This window comes from Oncorhynchus keta, chromosome 10 (genome assembly GCF_023373465.1).
Source record: "Oncorhynchus keta strain PuntledgeMale-10-30-2019 chromosome 10, Oket_V2, whole genome shotgun sequence".
In the NCBI taxonomy this organism is placed as follows: Eukaryota; Metazoa; Chordata; class Actinopteri; order Salmoniformes; family Salmonidae; genus Oncorhynchus; species Oncorhynchus keta.
In genome coordinates, this window is record NC_068430.1 from 34,046,784 (window position 1) to 34,071,354 (window position 24,571).

Sequence of the window (24,571 nt, forward strand, 5' to 3'; positions counted from 1 at the left end):
TTTTTACATCCCGGGCAATTATCCACAACTGGTGAAATTCACATAGTGGTCAAGGTCGATCACAGTTGACCATACAGATACTCCTGCATCATATCTCAAAGAGTCCTTACTACATAACCTTTGTGAACAAAATCAAAATGAACATACCGGCTCAATATTAGACCAGTCAGCTATTCACCTTGCTGTGGGCCATAGTGGCAGGATGGTTCACTAGTGTTTGAATCAGGGTGCCCTCAGTCTTTTACAGCAGGATGTGTGTTTGGCCAGTAGAGGTCATTGTTGTGTAGTGTAAATTGTTGTGATGTGCATGATTAGTGACAATCTTCAATAGGCTCCATATGTGAAACACAGGACTCAGCAGTTCATACCACTTTTAGACATTATTGTTAAAATGTCAATTTAAGCTAAAACATATTAATTATGACTTCTCTTTTAAGCACCCGCTCCAGGATTGTCCTGCCAGGGCCGCCGTGGGGAGAAATACAACTCTCAGAACAAGTGCCAATGCAACACCAAGTGAAGAGATCACAACTGCTGCAGCAACTACACCTCCCTCTGTGGAAATGGCTTAATTGTTACACCAAATTGATTACAACCCTGGTACTGTATTTGTCCTGTAGTACATTATAATGAGTTAATGACCCCACAACAACATCGAAATGACCTATGAAATGTCAAAACAATGTCATTACTTCTCTGTGCTACAACAGTACAATGATTATTCATGTAAACTGTTCCCCATGGTTCTGATACTGTATGTTCTATGGGTGGTAGGCTATTTTAGGTTCTATGGGTAGCAGTCCCTAAAATAAAGTGCTCCTTTCCTGTGTCTGTTATGCTCTGGTGGTGGAGATACCGGCAGTAACATCACTGATTCAGTCTCTGTCTAAAGCTCTGTATGCTCTGGACTCCAACAAGCCCTCTGCGTCATAGCTGATCATTGACTCCCAGGCCAGAGTGCCTGTCTCCCAGACCTGCTCCCAGAACGACCTTTGTTCTCTTATTCCTCTCTTCCTCTGTCTCTTATGTTATTTTTTCTCTCTCACTATATCTTCACCCCTGTTTCTGTCACTGTCCAACCTCCCCCTTCTCTCTGCCCCTTGCTCTATTTCTTTCTCTCTCTCTGACCTATATCCTGACTGTGTTGTCTTCCATCCAGGCTGTTCCAGTTCCTGGACGAGGCATCTCTGTTCTCCAAGCCGTCATATGTTAAAGGGCCTCCCGAGAGGCGCAGCGGTCGAAGCCACTGCGTCACTACAGACCCCGGTTCACCTGTTCATACCGCTATCATCCAAAAGGTGAGGTCAGTACAAGTGCATCAAAGCTGGGACCGAGAGACTGAAAAACAGCTTATATCTCAAGGCCATCAGACTGTTAAACAGCTATCACTAACTCAGAAGGGCTGCTGCCTACATTGAGACCCAATCACTGGACACTTTAATAAATGGATCACTAGTCACTTTAAACAAGGCCACTTTAATATTGTTTACATATCTTACATTACTCATATCACATGTACTGGATGTCATAAGGTGAATGCACCAATTTGTAAGTCGCTCTGGATAAGAGCGTCTGCTAAATGACTTAAATGTAAATGTAATGTATATACTGTATTTTATACCATCTACTGCACCTTGCCTATGCCACTCGGCCATCGCTTATCCATATACTTATGTGTACATATCCCATTATGTCTCATTATGCTTGTGTAGTGTATATGTGTGTTTGTGCTTGTTGCCATTGAGTGTTATGATTTCATCTGGTTTGTCCAGGTGTAAACAGAGCCTGGGAGGGAAGCCACTGGTGATCCAGACCTACACCTGGGAAAACTCCTCCTATGGGAATGGGAAGAAGTACATCGGCTCTGCCTTCCCTGCCACGCCCTAGAACTGAAGCACACAGCAGCCACTCAGCATTCAACAAGCTAGCAACAGTCTGTCAATCACATCCTGCATCAAACTCAACAATGTCCGATCTTAGTCCTGATACATAAGAGCATTTCATTATTTGTATTTGTAAATGGGTTCCATTTTTGTAAATGGGACAGTTCATGTATGAATGTTTTGCGCTCACTATAAATGTATTGCAGACATTCAGCATTCAGATTGATATTTGAAGGCAAATTTCCTGTGTCAGCGGAGACTGCATTTTGTAAACACTGTATATATCTGCTCAATCGGAAATTACCTTGGCATGTCTATTGCACAATCTATAGCTTCAGCAATACATATTGAATATAGCCCTTAGTCAAGCAATGAAGAAATCTGCAGGGTATGAGAATCCCATGCACTCCTGAGGGCATGATCAAACTATGCCCAACGGGGCTGAAAATTGGCATTTACACGCTCCCCATGTGCCCGCCTATAGCGGGCACATGGGGACACCCCACCACAAAGAGCATGTGTGCATCTGACACAACCGCTTACTGTCTTACCCCCCCAAAAAAATAAAGCAAAAAAATAAGCAGTCTCCTGCACTCCTCACCGATAAACGAATGGAAACTAATGGAAACAAAAACACATTTAGCAGATCCAATTCTGCTTGACCTACTCCAAACAGTACCCACTAGCTAAACCTGTTCCTATCAGCTGTCCGTAAAGCCCTGTGTGTCCCACCCCAGCTGGGGGTGAGGATCTGCGTGTGTGAGGCTGCTTCCAGCTGGGATGGGGGGTCGAGTTTACCCATTCACTCATCCAGGGTGACTAACAGGATAAACTCTGGGTCTGCCGACAGGACAGGGGGACACACTTGCACCCCTGTTTAAAGAAAGTATTAGAGGAGATGGATCTGCCTTAGATCCCATTGTTCCCCGGTATGTGTGCGTCCGTGCCAAGTGAGAACACAAGGCCAGTCACTTCATACAAAAAACACGTCTTTCAGGAATTCGTCTGATTTGGGCCTCAATAAATAGGCTGAGTCTCACATCGATCTGACAATAACGATACGCTCTGTGAGTAATTTCCCCAGTTCAGTTTTGTCAGACCATATTACATTTTCTGGGCCGGCGACTCTGAAAAGTAGAAGAGTAAATGTCCTCTCTTTTTATACCCGAAATGGAATCAAATTAAACCACAGTGGGGCGAGTGGGAGAAAAAGATTCAATTGTTCCTGTTGTCGCTCTCACAACTTCATAATCGAATTATAGCTGGCCACCCGCCAACCCCCACCACAGATAGCCCCCCAAATGGGCTCCCCCTGGCAGATATAGTAGCCACCTGACTTTTGTTTTGTAATTATATTATCCCGCTCTCTTTAGCGTGTCGTGGCTAATGGCTGAGCGGGCCAGTCCAGCTGCACATGCAGAAACAAAGCTGCTTATGGGGCCAGACAATAGGCTCGTGGAAAAGGGACGCCTGAAGGCGGTCGGCCAATGAGCACGCACCGCAGGGGGCCAACGGGGGGTTTAGGGAAGGGTTAAGAGGGTTTGGGGTGTAGCTGGGGGGTGTCTATTTTTGTGGCCCTGTGGAGTGGCCTCATCAATGGGATGGTTGGTATAAGGACACATGGTCCAGATCACCAGAACGTTTAGGGCTTAGGTTCGAGGGAGGTTCAAGTGTGGCTCAATGTAACTTCCAAGCTGATGAGGGACCATGAAACTCAGAGTAACTTTCATTCTCTGGAGGTCTATTTGTCTTTCTGAACGCGCAATAATAAACAATATGATCAGCCTATTGTCCTCCCTACTCAAAACATCAAAAGTATTTGGAGAGAATGTCGGTGATGGGATGGTTGGGCCCACAAGTATTACATAAAGAGGTGAATGTGATATGTTATTCTCAAATCAATTGTAAAAAAAACAAACAAACAAAAAACTCTATTGCACATTGTAATAGCATCATTTCTGATACGTGATATATATAAAAGTGTTTGCAACTTGATTATAGTTGCACATGCAGTCTTTACAGACAAATTGCAACACCCAACCCCCCACCAACACACACACATGTAAGCTCTCTCCTCATTCCCAACCAGGGTATCAAGATTTCTCATAGGACTCCCTGTCTGACAGATGGACACAGCCCCCTCTCCCGACTGTAACTGAAAACAGGAGCGCTGGGGATTCAGGAAGAGGTTCTGTGTGTGTTTGTGTGTGTGTGTGTGTGTGTGTGGGGGGGTTCTGCTTTCTGCAGCTGAAACTGCTGCCCTCTCAAGCAAACATACAAACATACCGATGCAAGGAAAGGTGAGGAGGGAGAGTCCTTAGGGGTCAATGTTAGGTCAGGTGAGAATACAGGTGCATCTGAGCCGCTAGCAGATAGTTACTGAACGAGAAAAAAGGGGGAAGAGGAAAGAAGTATGAGCCATCTGTCAGAAAAGTTCATAGTGCATGACCAACACCAAGGGGACTAAGGCACATGACAGCAATCATATCTACATCTTTACCACTTGTGGAATAGGGATATTTCTCCCTCTTTAATGTTGATCCAGTTATATTTTGCTCCAGATAAATCGAAATGTGTGAAAATTAAAGAGAACCAAAAAAATGATGAATTGGATGTGAGAAAAGTGGCAGCTTGTCTTCATATCTAAATGGCATATGTTTATTTTTGTCTTGTTTTGTGTCACCCATAGTTTGCTTTTGAGTCTGCCGAAGTGAGGCTATTCCCACTCTGGGGAAGAGCAAGGCCTGGCTCAGTTATTTCCATTCTGGTTTGCAGGTGTGGAGTAGGACAGGCATTGACCCAGAGGGAGAGGGAGAGGAAGGGGGTGGTGGTGGTGGTGGTGGGGGGGTCGGCTGGGGAGTGTGAGACACATCCGTTGGGTGCACAGACAGTCCCCCCATCCAACCCCTCACTCACCGCTCCCTCCAGCATGAGCACATGTGATTCTTTCTCTCATGGGACAGTAGCACTTCCCTCCATCTCTCTCTATCTTTCCCTCACCCAATCACACTGCACACTGTGTATCTATTGAACGTCAAGTCTATACAGAGATGAACATACCCTTTAAAAGCATAATTGTAAAATAATTCACAGAATGAGGAAATGAAATGCTCTGTATAACCCACATAATTAGAGTCATTATATTTCTATGGTATAACCTACCTACTTGTAGAGTTGGCTAAATTAGTAGGCCAACTTGCTACACAAATAACAGCCCACTTGTAGCTAGATGACCTGTCTCCTTTCGGTTAGTTTGTTCTGTCTTTCACCAGACTTCTCTATGCAGGCGCCGCGCCTGTCCCGTCTCGTGAGGGGTGTCTCTGGAGCCCTATTTAATTAGCGTAATTGGGTGCAATGAGCTCACGTCCGACGCCAATATCGGTTCAGCAAACGCGGATGTATGAATTACGGGGGAATGGCGCAAACACCTGCTCACGCGCAACCGCAAGCTGTCACAATCGGTTAAACTCGCAGAGCATCTCACTCCATGCTAAAGTTGCACTGCTTATTTGTTGATACAGACTGATAATACAAATTGCACAAATAAAACTATTGCAACTATTGCAACATGTTCTAATGTAGTGGCGCAATAATGTTATGTGCCATAAGAGCTTAGGCCTGCAGGCTATCAATCTAATTAAAACGATTTTGTTTCACACGCACGAACACACACACACACACACACACACACACACACACACACACACACACACACACACACACACACACACACACACACACACACACACACACACACACACACACACACACACACACACACACACACACACACACAGAGAACTAGTGAACTTTTTCTGTTCATGACATTGGCCACGGGCCGGGCCACGCGGCGCTCGAGCGCAGATGAATTGGATGCGAGAGGATGAGAGAGCGGGAGGAGGAGCCTGTCTGACGGTTGGACGCTAAAACCCCGGGCCCCCGCGGAGTGAACTGCAGAGAGGCGTCACTCTGGGATGGAACACTGACAACTTGCGAAGGAGACGCAGGGGAGAAAGTTCAAGATTGAGTGCTTTAGGCTAGTTGAGATACCTGTAGGCTAAATCCGCTCAACAGCCAATAACAACTTACAGGAGGTCCCAGGGAGCGTTATTTCAAATATCAGGTAGGCCAACCTCATGTTTAATTTCGAATGAATGTCAATGTTTCTTTCTCCAAAGACCATAGTCTATTTCGAATAGCATAGGCCCATTGGAATAGTAATAATTGACAATTCAAATATTTTAATAATATTTATGTGAAGTTGAATGTGAAATGTTGAAATGTTGACCACTTCTAAATTGGTAGGGTAGCCTAGTAGGTTATTATTTGACATTTTCTAAATGTTGGGTTAGGCCCATAGGTTATTCGGCTAAGTAACGGGAATGAGGCATAGGCTACAGACAGATTAATTAGATAGGCTACAGCCAGATTAATAAATAGTTATCAATTTAGGATTCTTAAGAACTGCAACATGATCAATTAGGCACTAGGCTGCTGTTCTTAAAATGTGCCTGGCATAATCTTAAGGGAAAACGTTAACAGGTGTAAGCCTACTTAAAGTGACAATCAGCAGTTGAAACAATAACAAAGCCCTGTCCTCGCCCCTGTTTCTGTAAAAAGCTGACGGATGGGGCTGCAGAAATGTAACCAATCTCAAATTCATAGACAGAGCTATGAATGCAAGGACTGAGCATCTATGATATCAAAATGATAGTTTTAACCATGTTTTGAAGCTATAGAGTGTTTGTTTACATTTACTTTGTTTACAAAACATTGGAGTTAAACAAACATATATTTTGGGCTCTGAAGGGGTGTGGCAGTTGAACTAAGCTCATGAGGCATTTATAATTTATATTCTTCAAGAATCAATGGGTACATATCATTCATTTATAAGTCCAAAGAATGGATGTGGCAACTGCAGATTTTCCCTTTAAATCGAAACAGGGATTATTTATCCAAAGACAGCCTAAACCTGGGTTACCCCACCTGGTCAGCCTGCTTCAGAATCACTTTGGTCATCAGCTTGTTCCTAAAATGGTCGTAATCATTGCTGACATAGCTGGGAAATATCTCAATAAAGAAACAACATATTTACCATATTAGGCTAATAATTGTATGAAAGTAGCTTTATGCTATAGGTTATCATTCATCAAACTAAATTATGGTGTGGAATAAAAATCAATGACACACACAAAATTGTGGACAAATCACTTAAAACCTAGTTTCAAATAGGCCTATAGATCTGGGATCGGCAACAGACATTTTTCTTTCTCCCCAAATGTTTTTTTTGCCTCAACAAAAAAAAAGATTTAAAGTTTTTGGTCTGTACAATCACCAGGAATTCACCAAAGTATTCCCACGAATAAAAACAGAGACGTGATTGTGTCTCAATATAAATGAAGGTAATTATTGTTATTTTCAAATATATATATATTTGAGCTTAGTTGTGGTCAATTTGCAGTGTGCAAATTATTTTCCAACCCCCCCGACCATCCACTTCGACAAAAATCGACCCATGGCCGAATCTAGTTGCCTACCCCTGCTATAGAGGATCTAATAGGCTAAATTAAGATCATTTTCTAGAACTCCCCAAATAGATAATTTATGGGCAAACCTACAGTTAAAACTCCTAGTGAAATCTAGCCTATCATCGCCATAATCATAAAAACAATTTGTTGCAGAGTTATAAATAGATTTTTCTGAGTTCCCTGTTACTGATCCGGGAATGTAGTCTAACCTTGAGTTAATCCCATGTTGCCGCTTCATCCATGGAGGGAGCAAATCCCGCAATGGCCCAGATTGAGAGTGCATCCCGGTGTCCGCCGCAACCTAAAAGCGAGGAATTACAGAGTTTTGAAGTCCCCCGAGATCAAGTCTCCCCTCGGATTAAAATAATCCTTGTAGGCTACGCACGCTGTTTGCAGACAAACAGATTACATATGAAAGCAGCATGTTTCATGAAAATCTTAAAACATAAAATCCCTAAAATATTCAAAGAACCTCCAAAGCATTGCACCAAACCGGTAATCAAAGGCCTTAGCTTAGACAATTGATTGTGGTTCTAAGTAGATTGTAGAGTAAGCAGGCTAAGGCTAGTCCTGACCTAATCTCTCATGAACAGACAACATAAACACAAAACTAAATTACGTGAGATTTTTGTTCTGGGTCAAGCGAGATCAGTCCTGATCTAGCGCTCACCTTGAGCCTACTACAATAGGCCACACAAGGTCATTAAAACTCATTAGGTTGTGGGATAAAACTGCTATAAATAGACTGGTCTGGTCCTCAAGACCAGCTTGGGTCAATGTCCCAGCATCAGTAGGTCTATCAGTAGAAAACCTACTCTCAATTCACATCAGCTTTGGACAGGATAGACAAAACAAGTCAAAGGGTAAAGTTGTGATGAGCCTCGTTTTCTTAGTACAAAATATTTGATAAAAAGTGTATATGTTAAGGTCAGAACTATTGCTAATGTTGGTGTGTTGTTTCCAGGAGACCATGATGGCCAATTCGTACGGAAGGCCCAGCGAGGGGGCGGAGCTAGTCAGCTCTCTGGAGTGGATGGATGATGACGTGAGCTCCCCAGACGTAGACAAGCCAATCAAAGCGCAGCGCTACAGACCAGGCGGAATGGGCCACCTGGGCAGGGAGCTGGGCAGCGAGGATATGGAGGAGGATGAGGAGGAGGAGGAAGAGGAGGGCCAGGGAGACGGGAACGCTCCCAAACGCAGAGGGCCCAAAAGGAAAAGGATGACCAAAGCCCGGCAGGAGCGCTTCAAGGCGCGACGTGTGAAGGCTAACGCCCGGGAGCGCTCAAGGATGCACGGGCTGAACGACGCGCTGGAGAACCTGCGCAGCATCATGCCCTGCCACTCCAAGACTCAGAAACTGTCCAAAATCGAGACTCTGCGGCTGGCGCGCAACTACATCTGTGCCCTGTCTGAAGCCCTGGAAGGGGACCAGTCCACGGAGAGCAGGGCCTTCATGGATACCCTGTGTGAAGGCCTCTCCCAGCCTACCAGCAACTTGGTGGCTGGCTGTCTGCAGCTCGGGCCTGGGGGTTTTGTTGAGGAGAGGCCTGAGGACAGGAATGGGGGAGAGGAGGGCCCACAGTCCTGGGAGGGGTGGGGATGGCTGTTAGACCAATCAGCTACTCCTCCCCCGGCCTGCCCAGCCCGCCCTATGGCACATTGGACTCCGCCCACCTGCTCCATTTGAGGGAAATGAAAGGAGGGGCTTACGAGAGCCACTCCCCTAATGACTGTAACACCCCTCCCTACGATGGCCCCCCAACACCCCCGCTCAGCATCGGCAATAACCTGGTGCCCAAGCAGTCCTCTCCCCACTACCTCCCCCCTCACCACTACCCCCCCTCCTCCATGGGCCTGTACCAGAGCGCCCGCTATGAGCTGCCCCTGGAGATGCCCTATGACTCGTACCACCCTCCTCACATGGCACCCCCGCAGATGGGAACTGTCTATGGGGATTAAGGGCCAGAGAGGACAGATGGGGCAGATGTTACTCTCTCCAACAACACAACAATCACCCTGCCCCAACTGGCTTCATCTTAACCTATGACTGAGGTGTTGGGAGAAATCAGACTTTGGTACTGAACACTGTGAAAGCAGCCCATCGTTGTGAACAACTGGGTAGTGCTGTTGTGGACTGTTGTTTACATTTGTGTACTGTAAAGGTTAGGGCTCAACACTGTCAAAGTCTGCTCATGATTGACTTTAAACCAGTTGTTTGCTGCGGTTGTTTCTGAATGCTGATTAGGTTAAAAGGCACCCACAACTTGACCATTTCCATGACCATTTCCTATTCCTAGTTCCTATTGGTGGAAAGTCTGTCTTGAAGAAGGACTTCAGCTTGACCGCTATGACCACATTATGACAACATTATGAGCACATTATGAGCACATTATGAGCACTTCTGACCAGCACTGGGAACATGAAACAGATCATTCACATTAATGCATTATACATTTATTTATTATCTTATTTAATATTTATATGAACTGCTGTTAGTAATGCTGTGTTTATCCGTTTTATATGTGTTTGGTCTTGGCCTTCTCTATTTGTGCTGTCCTTGTTACATTGTTGACGGACTCTGACAGTGTATCTGTTATCTCTCTGTGTCCATTTCTCCTTTGTTGTGTGTTCTTTCCTGTTTCACACTGAAAAGAGATTGTCATATAATATTGCTAGTGTAATGTTGCTGATGACCAAGGGGAACACTGCCCATGAGGAAATGAGAAATGTCTGCTGTTCTAATGAATAGAACAAATATAAATTCCAAAATGTGATTGAAGTTGAACTATCAGCCAGGTGGATCTTATGAATGGACATTCCTAGATCAAATATACTGTATGTATATGTTGTATAATATTCTGTCCAGACACTTTCTCCATTGCCAAATATGTTCCTTTAAATGTACAAATGTTCCTCGAGCTGAAAACATTTGGATTGTATTTTTTAACAAACATTTTATGAATTAAAACAATGTAAACGTAATTTTTTTTGTGTGAAATTCTGAAAGTGAGTTTGCTTAGATGAAAAAACTGTCTTGTGAGGTCAAAAGACAGTCAAGGACCAACTGCAATTAGGGTGTTTGCAGGTAGTGGGAGGGGGTGATGTGTGAGAGTATTCACAGGTTGTAACACAATGGGAGAGGTGAGAGGGAGTAGAGAAGATGACGGGGGGTGTGTTTCAAATGAGAGTACTTCTGTGACTACAGTTATTATGCTACCACCCCTGAGAAAATCCTTTTCCCACACACACACACATGCACTCACACTCAAACACACACACAAACACACACACACACCCCTAGGCCTACAGGTGGAGACCAGAAAGGGAGTGAGAAACGAGCATGCAAGAGAGAGAGAGAAGGAGAGAGAGCAATAAAGAGAGAGCGATAAAGAGAGAGAGAAGGAGAGAGAGGAGAAAGAATGCTAAAGAGAGAGAAGCAGAGGGAGAGATAAAGAGAGAGAGGAGAGAGAGAGGAGAAAGAACGCTAAAGAGAGAGAAGGAGAGGGAGAGAAAGAGAGTGAGAGAGGAGAAGGAGAGAGGTGAGTGATAAAGAGAGAGAGGAGAGAGAGCGATAAAGAGAGAGAGGAGAGAGAGGAGAGAGAGCGATAAAGAGCGAGAGGAGAGAGAGAGAGAGAAGGAGAGAGAGAGGAGAAAGAATGCTAAAGAGAGAGAAGGAGAGGGAGAGATAAAGAGAGAGAGAGGAGAAGGAGAGAGGAGAGGAGAAAGAACGCTAAAGAGAGAGAAGGAGATGGAGAGATAAAGAGAGAGAGAGGAGAGGGAGAAGGAGAGAGGAGAGAGCGATCAAGAGAGAGAGGAGAGAGAGCGATAAAGAGAGAGAGGAAAGAGAGCAATAAAGAGAGATAGCGAAGGAGAGAGCGCGATAAAGAGAGAGAGGAGAGAGAGAGAGCGATAAAGAGATAGAGGAGAGAGAGCGATAAAGAGAGAGAGAAGGAGAGAGAGAGAGAGCGATAAAGAAATAGAGGAGAGAGGAGAGAGAGTGATAAAGAGAGAGAGAGGGAGAGAGCAATAAAGAGAATGAGAGAAGGAGAGAGAGAGCGATAAAGAGAGAGAGATAGAGAGAAAGAGGGAGAGAGAGAGATAAAGAGAGAGAGATAAAGAGAGAGAGAGGGAGAGAGAGGGAGAGAGAGAGAAAGAGAGAGAGAAGGAGAGAGAGAGAGCAATAAAGAGAGAGAGAGAGAGGGAGAGAGAGAGATAAAGAGAGAGAGATAAAGAGAGAGAGAAGGAGAGAGAGAGCGATAAAGAGAGAGAGGAGAGAGAGTGAAAAAGAGAGAGAGCGATAAAGAGAGAGAGAGAGAGAGAGAGAGAGGGAGAGGGAGAGAGAGAGATAAAGAGAGAGCAATAAAGAGAAAGAGAAGGAGAGAGCGATAAAGAGAGAGAGAGAGAGAGAGAGAGAGAGAGAGAGAGAGAGAGAGAAAGAGAGAGACATGAAAAATGGAGATGCATAAAGGGGAGTTTTGCTGTTAAATGGCCACTGTGGGTCCATTGTAAACGCAGCCTGTTCTTTCTCTTGACCCCTGACCCTGCATTGTGCTGAGGTTGCTGGCTCTGGAGGGAAAGACAGCTGGGAGAAACAGAGGGGAGGGACATTTCTCTGACAGACAGCTAGGGGGGGCAAATGCACAGGAGGGTGAGCTACACCCCCTCATAAACCCGCCTCCAACCAATCCCATCCCTCTTCATTCAGCATTGGAATGACACATAACTTTGCTCACACACACACACACACACACATAGGCACACATGCACACACACATGCACACATACATAGACAGGTGGAAGATGGTGATGCAACGAGTATTTGTGCGAGGGTGTGTGTATGGGTGTGTATTGCTGGGCAGACATTATTCAGAAGCTGTCTGGCATTTGAACAATTGAAACCTCTAAAAAGCTGTGTGGTTCTCAAGAAGACAATAAAGGTTATTGTGGGTGAATGTTGAAGGATGAGGAGATTGTCTTGATAGCAAGCCAGCCAACAATATATTGGGGGGGAGAGGAAGACAGGAAGACAGGAGGAGAGAGAGAAAAAAACAAAGAGAGCGAGAGAGAATGGTGGAGACGGAGAGAGTCCCTGCTCACTCTTCACTGAGAGACATGATGACACTGTCACTAACAGTGGAGTCCATCTGCACTCACTCTGAGTATAAAGATCAGAAACCTCGTGAACAAATATTTCATACCGAGCAGACAATAGATATTATACCTTCACTGTATGTCTCACTGATAGGCAGAGTGAAGGTTATGAAATCTTACTTTACAAAGAAATATCAACAGACAAGGCAAGTTGCCCTCCTCCTTTTTTTCTCTTACACCATTCAACCCGCTCCCGCTCTTTCCCTCTCGACTCTTCCCACTCTCCTCCCTCAACTTCATCTCTCATCTCTCTCTCAATCTTTTGGTTTAGCTACACTAATCCATTGGCTAGCTCTTAATGAAAGAGTGGATGTGCGGAGGCTGGATTGCAGCAGGATGAAGTTTGGTGATTAAGATGGCTGGCCTCATAGGGCAGAGGTGGAGGCTATCCTGGTTGTAATAATCGTGTACTATTCAACTGGGCTCAGTTCTCTCGCACACACACACACACAAGCGCACACACACACACACACACACACACACACACACACACACACACACACACACACACACACACACACACACACACACACACACACACACACACACACACACACACACACACACACACACACACACACACACACACACACACACAACACACACACACACACGGGTGATAACACACAGGCGGGGTTGGGGGGTTGGGGGCACAACACAGGGATGAGGCAGTAGGGGGCAGGGACGGTGTGCAGGGTGTGTGTGCGTGTGTGGGGTGAGAAGGGTTTAGGTGTTAAAGAGCTGTGAATGGTTGTGGGAGCGGGGCGTGTTGACTCTGACCCTGATGACCCCCTCCGCCCCACAGTTCCTTCACTGTAGAATTGACCGAAAGAGGAATAGGAGAGAAGGGACAGATGGGCACTTTTACTGCAGGAAAGCAATGGAGAGGCATGAGAAGAGAAGACCTGAGAGAGAGGGAGAGTTAACATGAACACATGAGCACTGTGGGGATGAGTAAGAGAGGGATGAGTAAAAGGGAGATAAGAGAAGAGAGAGAATGTGAAAGCGAGAGAGAGAAAGAGTGGAATAGAGGGAAAGAGTATAAGGTCTATAATCAGTCGCTAGTGTAATCACATTTTGCTGCCTTAAAATTGAATCTAAAATGTACATAGCAATCTACACAACCTACTCCAAATTTAAAAAAAAAAATAATAATTCAGATGTATTTAGTGCATATGGTGGAAGCACCTTTGGCAGACATCACAATTGTGAATCATTTTTCATACGTTTCTACCAACCTTGCACAATTCTTAGAGCACCTGGATTCACCTGGTCAGTCTACACGGGTTCCAAATGGGTTCTTCAGCTGACCCCATTGGATAACTCTTTTTGGTTCCAGGTAGAACCCTTTTTGGTTTCAGATTGTCACGGATCCATCCGGAACTTTCATTAAGCACACCTGTCCCCTATTCCCACTGATTAGTACTTGTACACGTGTGCCCTTTGGTTTCCATTGGGCTTTTTATTTATTCGAGGTACTCCTCGTTCTTTTGTTTGGGTTACAACCCGGTGTTTTGTGTACGTGCTTGTTTGGTCTTCATCCCTGTGCCCTTAGACGGCACGCCGTAATTTGGGTACAATAGAAAAAACTATTACGCATTCCTGCACCTGTCTCCCGATTCTTCATGCCAACGTGACACACTCTTTTGGGTTCCATGTAGCTAGAATGAAAAGGGGTTCTGCTATGGGGACAGCCAAATAACTATTTTAGGTGTGTATGTGATGGAAAGAGCAGGTGTTCTTAATGTTTTGTATACTCAGTGTATATCCATTGCTTTTGACAAAATTGCTCAAGCTCAGAAAATTTGGTTATAAATCATCGATGGACAGCAATATTCAAACCTTGTCTCAGATTTACAAGCAGATTTAAGTCAGGACTGAGACTGGACCATTCAAGAACACCCAACACCACTTGGAAAGCCATTCTGGTGTGTCTCTGCATTAAAAGTGAAAAATACAACTCTCTAGGTTTTCAGAAAATGATGGCGCGTTTTTCTCTAACTTTCTACCTGGGCGTTGCACATTTATACAGATGTATGATCTTAATTTGAATGCGAACTTGTGGTGTATTTTAGTTTTAAAAAGGCTTCTAAAGTTTATAACACTTTATAATGTCACACTTGATTTGCCCTCATTATGAATGTATCAACCCCTACAAAAATCTCTATTAATTATAATCCACATAATAATTTGCATTTCTTTTTGCTGCATGATTCTTTTCCTGCTATAGTAAACTGGCTCAAATTAAGATCCTACATCTGTATTTATTTTGATTCTGACAAACTCCCCAGTCCTTCCCAGTGACAAGCATACCCAAAACAATGATGCTGCCACCACAACACTTGAAAATACAGAGGATCAACAACATTGCATTGCAAAACATCACTCCAAATCATTCACTCTGTTTTCAACAAGGCCATTAAGAAGACAACATGGCAAATACAACGTTTTGGCCTAAATAAAAAACTACAGGTTTGGGTCAAATCCAATACAACTGTCAGGCATATGTGTATAGGTGGCAGGGAAGTCAGGCGCAGGAGAGTCAAACGGAGTGTAAAATGGAGTCTTTTAATAATGTCCTAGTAACATGCTCCATGACACTAAACAGGAAAAGAACATAAACAAAAAATGGGTACGAAGACCCGACGCGCACCTATACAACAAACAACACTACACTGACAATAAACAATCTCTGACAAAGACATGAGGTGAAACAGAGGGTTAAATACACAACAGGTAATGAATGGGATTGAAAACAGGTGTGTGGGAAGACAAGACAAAACCAATGGAAAATGAAAAAAGGATCAATGATGGCTAGAAGACCGGTGACGTCGAACGCCGAGCACCGCCCGAACAAGGAGAGGCAACGACTTCGGCAGAAGTCGTGACAACAACAGAGAGAAACCCTCTGTATTTTCAAGTATTGTGGTGGCAGCATCATGTTATGGGTATGCTTGTCACCGGCAAGGACTGGGAAGTTTGGGAGCAAAATAAATATTAAAGGAGCAAAGCCAATGTACATATTTAGAGGAAAACCCACTTCAGTCTGCTGAAAATCTAACCCTGGGATAGTTTTATTTTTCAATTGGACAGTTACACAAATGTTAAAGACACTTAAAGAGGCGATGAGTGTTCCTGAATGGAAATGATCTTAAATCTGCTAGAAAATCAGAGACGCGGTTTGAATATTGCTGTCCTTCAATGATTTCCAACCAAGTTACTGAGCTTGAGCAATTTTGACAAAAAAATGTATATATGTTGCCCTAAGTGTTGGTAGAATGTTACAAAAAATTATTCACAGCTGTATTGGCTGCCAAAGCTGCTTCGCTTTCACTAAGTATTCACTCTGGGGTGTGAAGACAAATGCAATCAAGACATGTCTTACAATACGTTTTTTTATTGATGTGGAAAATGTTCTGTAATAGTTTTCTCTTTCAAAATGTGGAGTAGGTTTGGTAGATCTGTAGGAAAAAAAATCTAATTTAATCCATTTTCAGATCAAATTTGAAGGCAGCAAAATGTAAAGACAGAGCAAGGGGTGTGTAGACTTTCACAAGGCACTATATTTCTTTCCAAGCTGAGGCCCAGTGCTCGCTCGCTCTGTCTGTCTGTCTGTCTGTCTGTCTGTCTGTCTGTCTGTCTGTCTGTCTGTCTGTCTGTCTGTCTGTCTGTCTGTCTGTCCAACCTCTGTACTGGCTTGAGATGAGACCACCCACTGAGAGGTCAGTTTACTGTGGTTATTAGGTCATCTGGGTTCAGGGGTCAGGGGTGGGAGTGGTCTAAGAGCTTCTTGGTGGTCAGTTTCATCACATCATCCAGTTGAGTACTAACAATCTATGCTGTTACACAATATTTACATCAAATGTGCCCCCAGTCCAATATAGATGTCAGTTCAGTATTAGATCATGATGGAGCAGAGGAGATATATTTGAAACCGTAATCCTGATATAAACGGACATCCTACGCTTGGCTTGAGCAAAATATATTGCTTTGTTTTTACAAGGATTAACATAAGCCTCTGTGTGTGTGTGTGTGTGTGTGTGTGTGTGTGTGTGTGTGTGTGTGTGTGTGTGTGTGTGTGTGTGTGTGTGTGTGTGTGTGTGTGTGTGTGTGTGTGTGTGTGTGTGTGTGTGTGTGTGTTGTTGGGGGGGGGTAAATGTGCTAGCTCTGATGCTTGCTCTTCTGAACTTCAAGCACAATGAAACACACATACAGAGTCAACATTGACTATTGATCACTCTGATCAGAGACAGAGGCTGATCAGTATGTGAGAAAACAGGGGAAGAGGAGGGAGGAGTGATAGAGAGGTGAATGTGGGGGAATGAAGTTAGATTGTTGGTCTTGGAGTAACATATTGTGCAGGGCCATTGTGTTTAGAGGTCCTGTATTCATAATTCTCTGAGTGAAATATTGGCTGGTGACATCTGTTTGTTGTTGTGTATTTAAATGATATGATATGCAGTACCGGTTCCAGGCATAAGTGGTCTTTTAGGGCCCCCGGCTGATAGTTTTTATTTGTTTATTTTTTTTTTTACCTCTGTCAGGGTCTCAACTTACTATTGAGAGTGATAATAGTACAATACACAAGGAGCAATATTGAAATTTGGTTGTGCATTACCAGTTTTTCTCTTGTTATGTCAGTCACTGACAGTCACTCAATTAGCTACAGTATGTCAGCTAAAATGTATTTGATTGGTAGTTAGTCTAGCCAGCTATCTAAACTTGCAGTAATCATGGCCGAATACTGACTGGGCACGCAGGGCATGTGCCCAGGGGCCCTGACCTCCAGGGGGCCAAATTGATTTTGTTAGTCATTCTAACTCAGATATCATATTACAGTTTTTCTCAGTCACTTTGGTGCATTTTTCACATCATCCTTAACATGTGCAAAATAATAAGTGCATTTCTCAGAACAAACTGCAATATACAATAGATATGTTTCTAAAGCTAGTCTGTCACTAAAAATCCTTAGTACATCTCTCAAAAGTAAATATTCATGCCAATGCTCATGTCAGTGTCATCAGAATGATAAGTCATTGAGTCATTGTTCATGAACAATGACTGTGTACTCTCGCTCTCTTTGTGTATTTTGACAGTATAACCTGATGTAAACTTAGGCTACAGTTTGGATGACAGTTACTGTATTGAAAATGCACAAGGCTGCACTTCTATGGCATATATCAATTTCAACAGTACTATTTACATATTACTGTATGTGGGTTATTGATTGAAAGAGACTGGACAACCCAAGGGGCACAAAGGGAAAAAAACTAAATTAGAAAGAAAAGCAGGAAACTACCCCTAAGGCACAACTTTGCCCGCAGCACTGTTGTGCTGTCTCTACACATCCAGACGTTCCTGTCTGTCGGCCCACATATTCTCATCCACATCACACCGGATATTTTCCCTTCCAATGCAACGTGGAAAGAATCTTTTGGAATGCCTTATCCATCCTCTGCAGGCATCTACTGTGATGTCCTCACATGCTGCATCCATTGCAGCCAGCATGGTAATCTGTGTGTGTGGCTGACGATCATACACCTTCCACCTCCATGCTGAAAATAACTCCTCAATTTGCTTAAGGAATGGTGAAAATTGTTGGAGGAATTCTATGAGTATCCTCGGGTGGGTCACAAACCATTGCCTTATGATGTTTGATTGATGGAAACTCACATTATCACAAATGACCACATACTTTGGCAAATCCTCTCTAAACAGACCCCTCTCATCAGGGATGAGAGCCCTGTAGAGAGTTTCTAAAAAGTTGAGTAGATGCTGGGTGTTGTATTGGCCCTATAAGGGGGATATGGGTTAGGACACCATGCTCCGAAATAGCAGCACACATGGTGATATTTCCTCCCCGTTGGCCTGGCAAATCCACAGTAGCTCTGTGACCGATGGATGATATTCCGACCCCGGCTTCTGCATTTGGTCAGGTTGAAGCCAGCCTCATCCACGTATACAAGGTTGTGAGAGGGTTCACTTGATTCCAACTCCATTATACGCTATATATCCCAGAACACACAGTTGAATTTGTTTTGTTAAGGAAGAGTGACATAACATGTACATATATTGCATGTTCCTTCCACAGCAATGGAAATGTGTGCAGTTTATGCTTACTGTACAATGTATCACTATAAAATGTTGCTGTAAAGTAGTTACATAGATATATGTTTTACCTGTACATACTGGTACCGTAGCTCCTTAACTCTGTCCTCATTCCTTTGGAATGGTACACAGTACAGCTGTTTCACACTCATTTGGTTTCTATGCAGCACCCTGTCGATGGTTGAGATGCTAACCGTATGGATGTTTTCAAAGACATCGTTGTCTTCTATAATGGTCCTTTGTATTTCCCTGAGTCTCATGGCATTGTTTGCTCGGACCATGGTGCAAATAGCCTCCTCCTGTTGAGGTGTGAAAAGGCGTCTTCTGCCACTGGTTTGAGGTAATCTTGCAGTCCTATGTGGGGAAATATGCAGTGATGCATCGCACACTTTCACATAGACAAAAACTATGCGAACACACATTTTACTGTAGAACATTCAGGTGGGTGCATGTAAGGTGCAGTATGTATATGTATAGAGTATATCTCTGTATGCTGTGAAATACAAGTGGACTACTGTAATATGAAACATTGTAGGAAGTATACAGTATACTGCTTATATACAGTAACAGTGCACTGTACATTGGTGGACATACCTGTTCTCTCTTCGAAACGTTTGAACTATTGAGAACATGGTTGATCTCCCAATATTCGGATGCACCCTTCGACCCGCCTCAGCCATTGTAAGGCCATGATTGACAACATGGTCTACAATAGTGGCCCTTATGTCATCAGATATGCACATATGTCCTCTTCTGCCTCTTCCTCTGTTTTGCCTTCCACCACGCATCCTTGCTCCTCTTCTTCCTCCTCTTGGCTGTTGACCTGTTCGTGTCCTGGTCCATCCATTATTGGAAAATTGCAACTCTGTGTTGTGGTCTGTCTATATATGCTTGCCAATTGATTCTTCATGAGATGCACCTTTGAGCAATTTAGACAACTGGTTGATTGTTGGTTGAACTAACACTTTACATTCCTTCATGAGTGAGGGTCAATTTCACCTGCACGATTTTGTACAAAAGTTCTAATAGAAATGTGTAAAACTATGCTTGACAATTTATGACAAATAGTTCAACAATTTAGCATGTAATGGCTTATGCAAGGAACTAATGCCTAGATGTTTTGAGGGGTAAGACTATTCAACAGAGAACCATCTATTATATTTTGATCAACATGACATGAGCAATTGATAATGTGGAAAAAAGCTGACACTTGTACATTATCAAATGCAATTTGTTCAGAGGAATAAGAAATTGCTTTAATGATGTGCACAAGTGACTAGATGATTTGGAATTTGTACAAGTAGTATCAAGAATTGCACTTTTGATCTAAGAAATGCACCAAAGCGACTGAAAACTGTAACATGGCATGTAATGACTTTTGTAATGACTTGCAAATTGTGTAAAATTGCAGAAAACTTGCTTAAAAACTGCAAACATTTCTCTCCAACATTTCTCTCTCCGAAATGGGTAGAATTGCAGGAAATTAGCAGTAAAACAAACAAAAAATTATCTCTCTGCCACATAGCAAAATGAGTAGAATTGCAGGAAATATGTTATAAAATAGCTTTAAAGGTCCAATGCAGCCAATTTTTTCAAAATTTCACTATTAAATCATTTCTGGGTAACAATTAAGAACCTTATTGTGATTGTTTCCAATTAAAATGATAAAAAATAAATAAAAAAAAGCTTCTTAGCAAAGAGCAATTTCTCTGTCCGGGATGTTATTGGCAGACAGGTGTGGAACACTTTTTCTTATTGGTCTATTAACTAATGTACCACATAGTGATGTCACCATGGAGGGCCAAAACTCCATCCCACCAAAACAGACCAAATCTCGCTTAGGTCCCCGAATAGGCTACAGCCAGCTCGAATGATATGTCATGATGACTCTGTACACAGGTTAGTCTACATCTACAAGTGGGACACTACCGTACCACCTTTAGGATTGTACACAATTATAAACCTAAACAAAAAAAGAAACATCCCTTTTTCAGGACCCTGTCTTTCAAAGACATTTCATGAATATCAAAATAACTTCACAGATCTTCATTGTAAAGGGTTTAAACACTGTTTCCCATGCTTGTTCAATGAGCCATAAACAATTAATGAACATGCACCAGTGGAACGGTCATTAAGACACTAACAGATTACAGACGGTAGGCTATTCAGGTCACAGTTATGAAAACTCAAGGCACTAAAGAGGCCTTTCTACTGACTCTGAAAAACACCAAAAGAAAGATGCCCAGGGTCCCTGCTCATCTGCGTGAACGTGCCTTAGGCATGCTGCAAGGAGGCATGAGGACTGCAGATGTGGTCAGGGCAATAAATTGCAATGTCTGCACTGTGAGATGCCTAAGACAGTGCTACAGGGAGACAGGACAAACAGCTGAACATCCTCGCAGTGCCAGACCACGTGTAACAATACCTGCACAGAATCGGTACATCCGAACATCACACCTACAGGACAGGTACAGGATGGCAACAACAACTGCCCGAGCTACACCAGGAACACACAATCCCTCCATCAGTGCTCAGACTGTCCGCAATAGGATGAGAGAGGCTGGACTGAGGGCTTGTAGGCCTGTTGTAAGGCAGGTCCTCACCAGACATCACTGGCAACAACGTCATCTATGGGCACAAACCCACCGTCGCTGGATCAGACAGGACTGGCAAACATTGCTCTTCACTGATGAGTCGTGGTTTTGTCTCACCAGGGGTGATGGTCGGATTTGCGTTTATCGTTGAAGGAATGAGCGTTACACCGAGGCCTGTACTCTGGAGCGGGATCGATTTGGAGGTGGAGGGTCCGTCATGGTCTGGGGCGGTGTGTCACAGCATCATTGGACTGAGCTTGTTGTCATTGCAGGCAATCTCAACACTGTGCGTTACAGGGAAGACATCTTCCTCCCTCATGTGGTACCCTTCCTGCATGCTCATCCTGACATGACCCTCAAGCATGACAACGCCACCAGCCATACTGCTCGTTCTGTGCGGGATTTCCTGAAAGACAGGAATGTCAGTGTTCTGCCATAGCCAGCGAAGAGCCCGGATCTCAATCCCATTGAGGACTTCTGGGAACATTTGGATCGGAGGGTGAGGGCTAGGGCCATTCCACCCAGAAATGTCCGGGAACTTGCAGGTGCCTTGATGGAAGAGTGGGGTAACATCTCACAGCAAGAACGGGCAACTCTGGTGCAGTCCATGAGGAGGAGATGCACTGCACTACTTAATGTAGCTGGATGCACCAGCTACTGACTGTTACTTTTTATTTTGACCCCCCCTTTGTTCAGGGACACGTTATACAATTTCTGTTAGTCAAATGTCTGTGGACCTTGTTCAGTTTATGTCTCAGTTGTTGAATCTTATGTTCATACAAATATTTACACGTTAAGTTTGCTGAAAATAAACGCAGTTGACAGTTTATATGTGTTACATTTACATACATTACGTGTGTGTGTGTTGTTGTTTGGAGGGATAAAGCAGTATTAAGCAGCTGATCAGAGCTCAGTGTCCGAATCGCTGCATTACCACACTAATCCTGACAGAGGGAAGAGGGGTAGGGGAGGAAACTCCTCATCCTCTCTCATGAAGTACACTGCAATGGAACATACTTACTCATTGTTCAATAATACAGCTTTGCACAATCCTCATCAATAACACACAAGCACACACCACAAATACCCTCATCCGCACCACAAACGCACACACACACACACACACACACACACACACACACACACACACACACACACGCACGCACGCACGCACGCACGCACGCACGCACGCACGCACCACAAACGCACACACACACACACACACACACACACACACACACACACACACACACACACACACACACACATACTTCACTTATTTGTTCAACATGACAACAAAAAGCTTGAAAAATAAACAGTACTACAAAGCCTGCAGATGAAGCCATTATAAAGTTGATACTGGTCTACATCCTGTGTTCGGGAGTAGTTTACTACATCTAACTACATTTTGCAGTAGCTTGGTGGTAGTTAAAATAAAATAAAATATTGGTAGTGTTTTCAGTAGTTAATTACTTTTTTTTGTTCCATGTAAGAGAGAACAGAAGAGATATGGTGAAGTAGGCATCAGGCCTGCCTAATTCTGACTTAAAGTTTTTGTGTTTAATATGCTGAATTACACATTCTGTTAACATCTGCCTCCAGAGCAATCTGTTCTTTCAATTTGTGGTCAGATTTAGATACCAGAATTTTTCACAAAGTTGTTTGGATGTGGTGAACTACTTTTCAAAGTATATTTTGTTAACTAAACTATATTTTTCTGAAGAGTATCTTTAGTGTAGCTTAACCTCCTCCAGTGTGTAGTAATTGGTAGCTTCATAAACTGTTTTCAGAGTAGAGTAAACATACCTGATGGTTACATGGTTCTACACTCATGGATTCTACACACAATTTGTACTATAATCTAAAGTAACATTCACTGCCAATCTTGAGAAATGGCATTGCCAATAAATACATTGTCCAGTTCAAATGTCGTCCAAGTACTTGTACAAGTTGCAATAATAGAGTCACAGTGCCACCTAGCGTGAGACTGCAGTCCTACAATCTTTTTACATTGTAGATCAGAACTGAGGCTGTTCAGCAGCCTAGCCACAAGATGGCCCTAGTAGTCTAATGTTGATGGTGTTACTGGTGAAACAAAGATTTATTAGTGGAGAATCCTTGCACAATGATACATTTCCTCGAACAACATCATTCAGGTTGATGATGAAATTAAGACAACAAGGCAATTCAAATATACAGACAATACGATGGGGTTGTAACTTTTTGATAATGTTATTTGATAAGACGCGATCTAAAGTGGGAAAGCATAACGACGTTGGTTTGCACTATGGCGTAGGGATACTATTTTTTTGTCCATCAACATGAATCTATTATGTTATAAACACGACAGCCCGTCTCTTCATGTCAGAACACAACACAGCAAAGAAGGACAAGGCACAGCCTATTGCAGAGTGATCTAGCGATTAATATTCACAACCACTTTCAACGTTCTTCAGCTGTGACCATGACGAGTGAAAACAGTGGGAGTGGAGAGGGGGATCAGAGGAGGGAGTGGGAGGGTATCTCAGAATCTCTTCAATTAGACATGGGACTACCGTACGTTCCCTACTGTAGAAGTGGAGCATCTATCTCATTTGCATGTAGACTGAGTGATGAAGTGAGATACTTATTTTATGGAATAATTAGACTAATGAAGCTAGCTGGGGAATAGACTCTAACAGAAATCTGCATACAGTCCTGCGCTATCATCAGAATCTATGATTAATTACCGTGGTCAGACATGAAAAAGGATTCATCACGAACTCACACGGATTACATCTTCAAAGGAAACTTTGAAGGAATAAGGATAGAGTGTATGGTAGATAGTTATATCTAAGTTTGCACACTTTACAGTTTACACAAAAATAGTTTTCTGTTTAAAATAGACTATGGATATAGAATTTTCAAAAACCAGAAGCTTAGGTTTTGTGAGAAAAAAATAGCTGGGTTCTGAACATGTGTTGGACAAAATATTGTCCAAACTTGTTTTCCTGCACCTATGGTCATTTCCAGCCATAAGAATTACACTTCCAGTTACCAGTTTCATTAGAAAGAAAAGGCAACTAAGTGTAAGAAATAACATCTTGGACGTTTGGCATGTTGGTATGCTGGTACCAGTAGGTGTCAAGCGGGGAGATATAAAAGACATATGTAAAGGGCCAAATGCAGCTCAGTCAGGGAGAACTAAGACATCCTTCGTTAAGTTGCCATATTTAATAGCCACCACTATTCTTGTAAACATTTTATTAGAGAAAGGAGGCAGACAAGCAAGCTGTGTGGAGTAGAAGGAGTGCCTGTGAGGGGG

General features: G+C 43.2%; 1 pseudogene; it reads left to right on the forward strand.

Annotated features, from left to right (window-relative positions):
• The first annotated feature begins 5,775 nt into the window (after positions 1 to 5,775).
• LOC118389482 (neurogenic differentiation factor 4-like) lies at positions 5,776 to 10,390 on the forward strand (annotated as a pseudogene).
• The last annotated feature ends 14,181 nt before the right edge of the window (positions 10,391 to 24,571 follow it).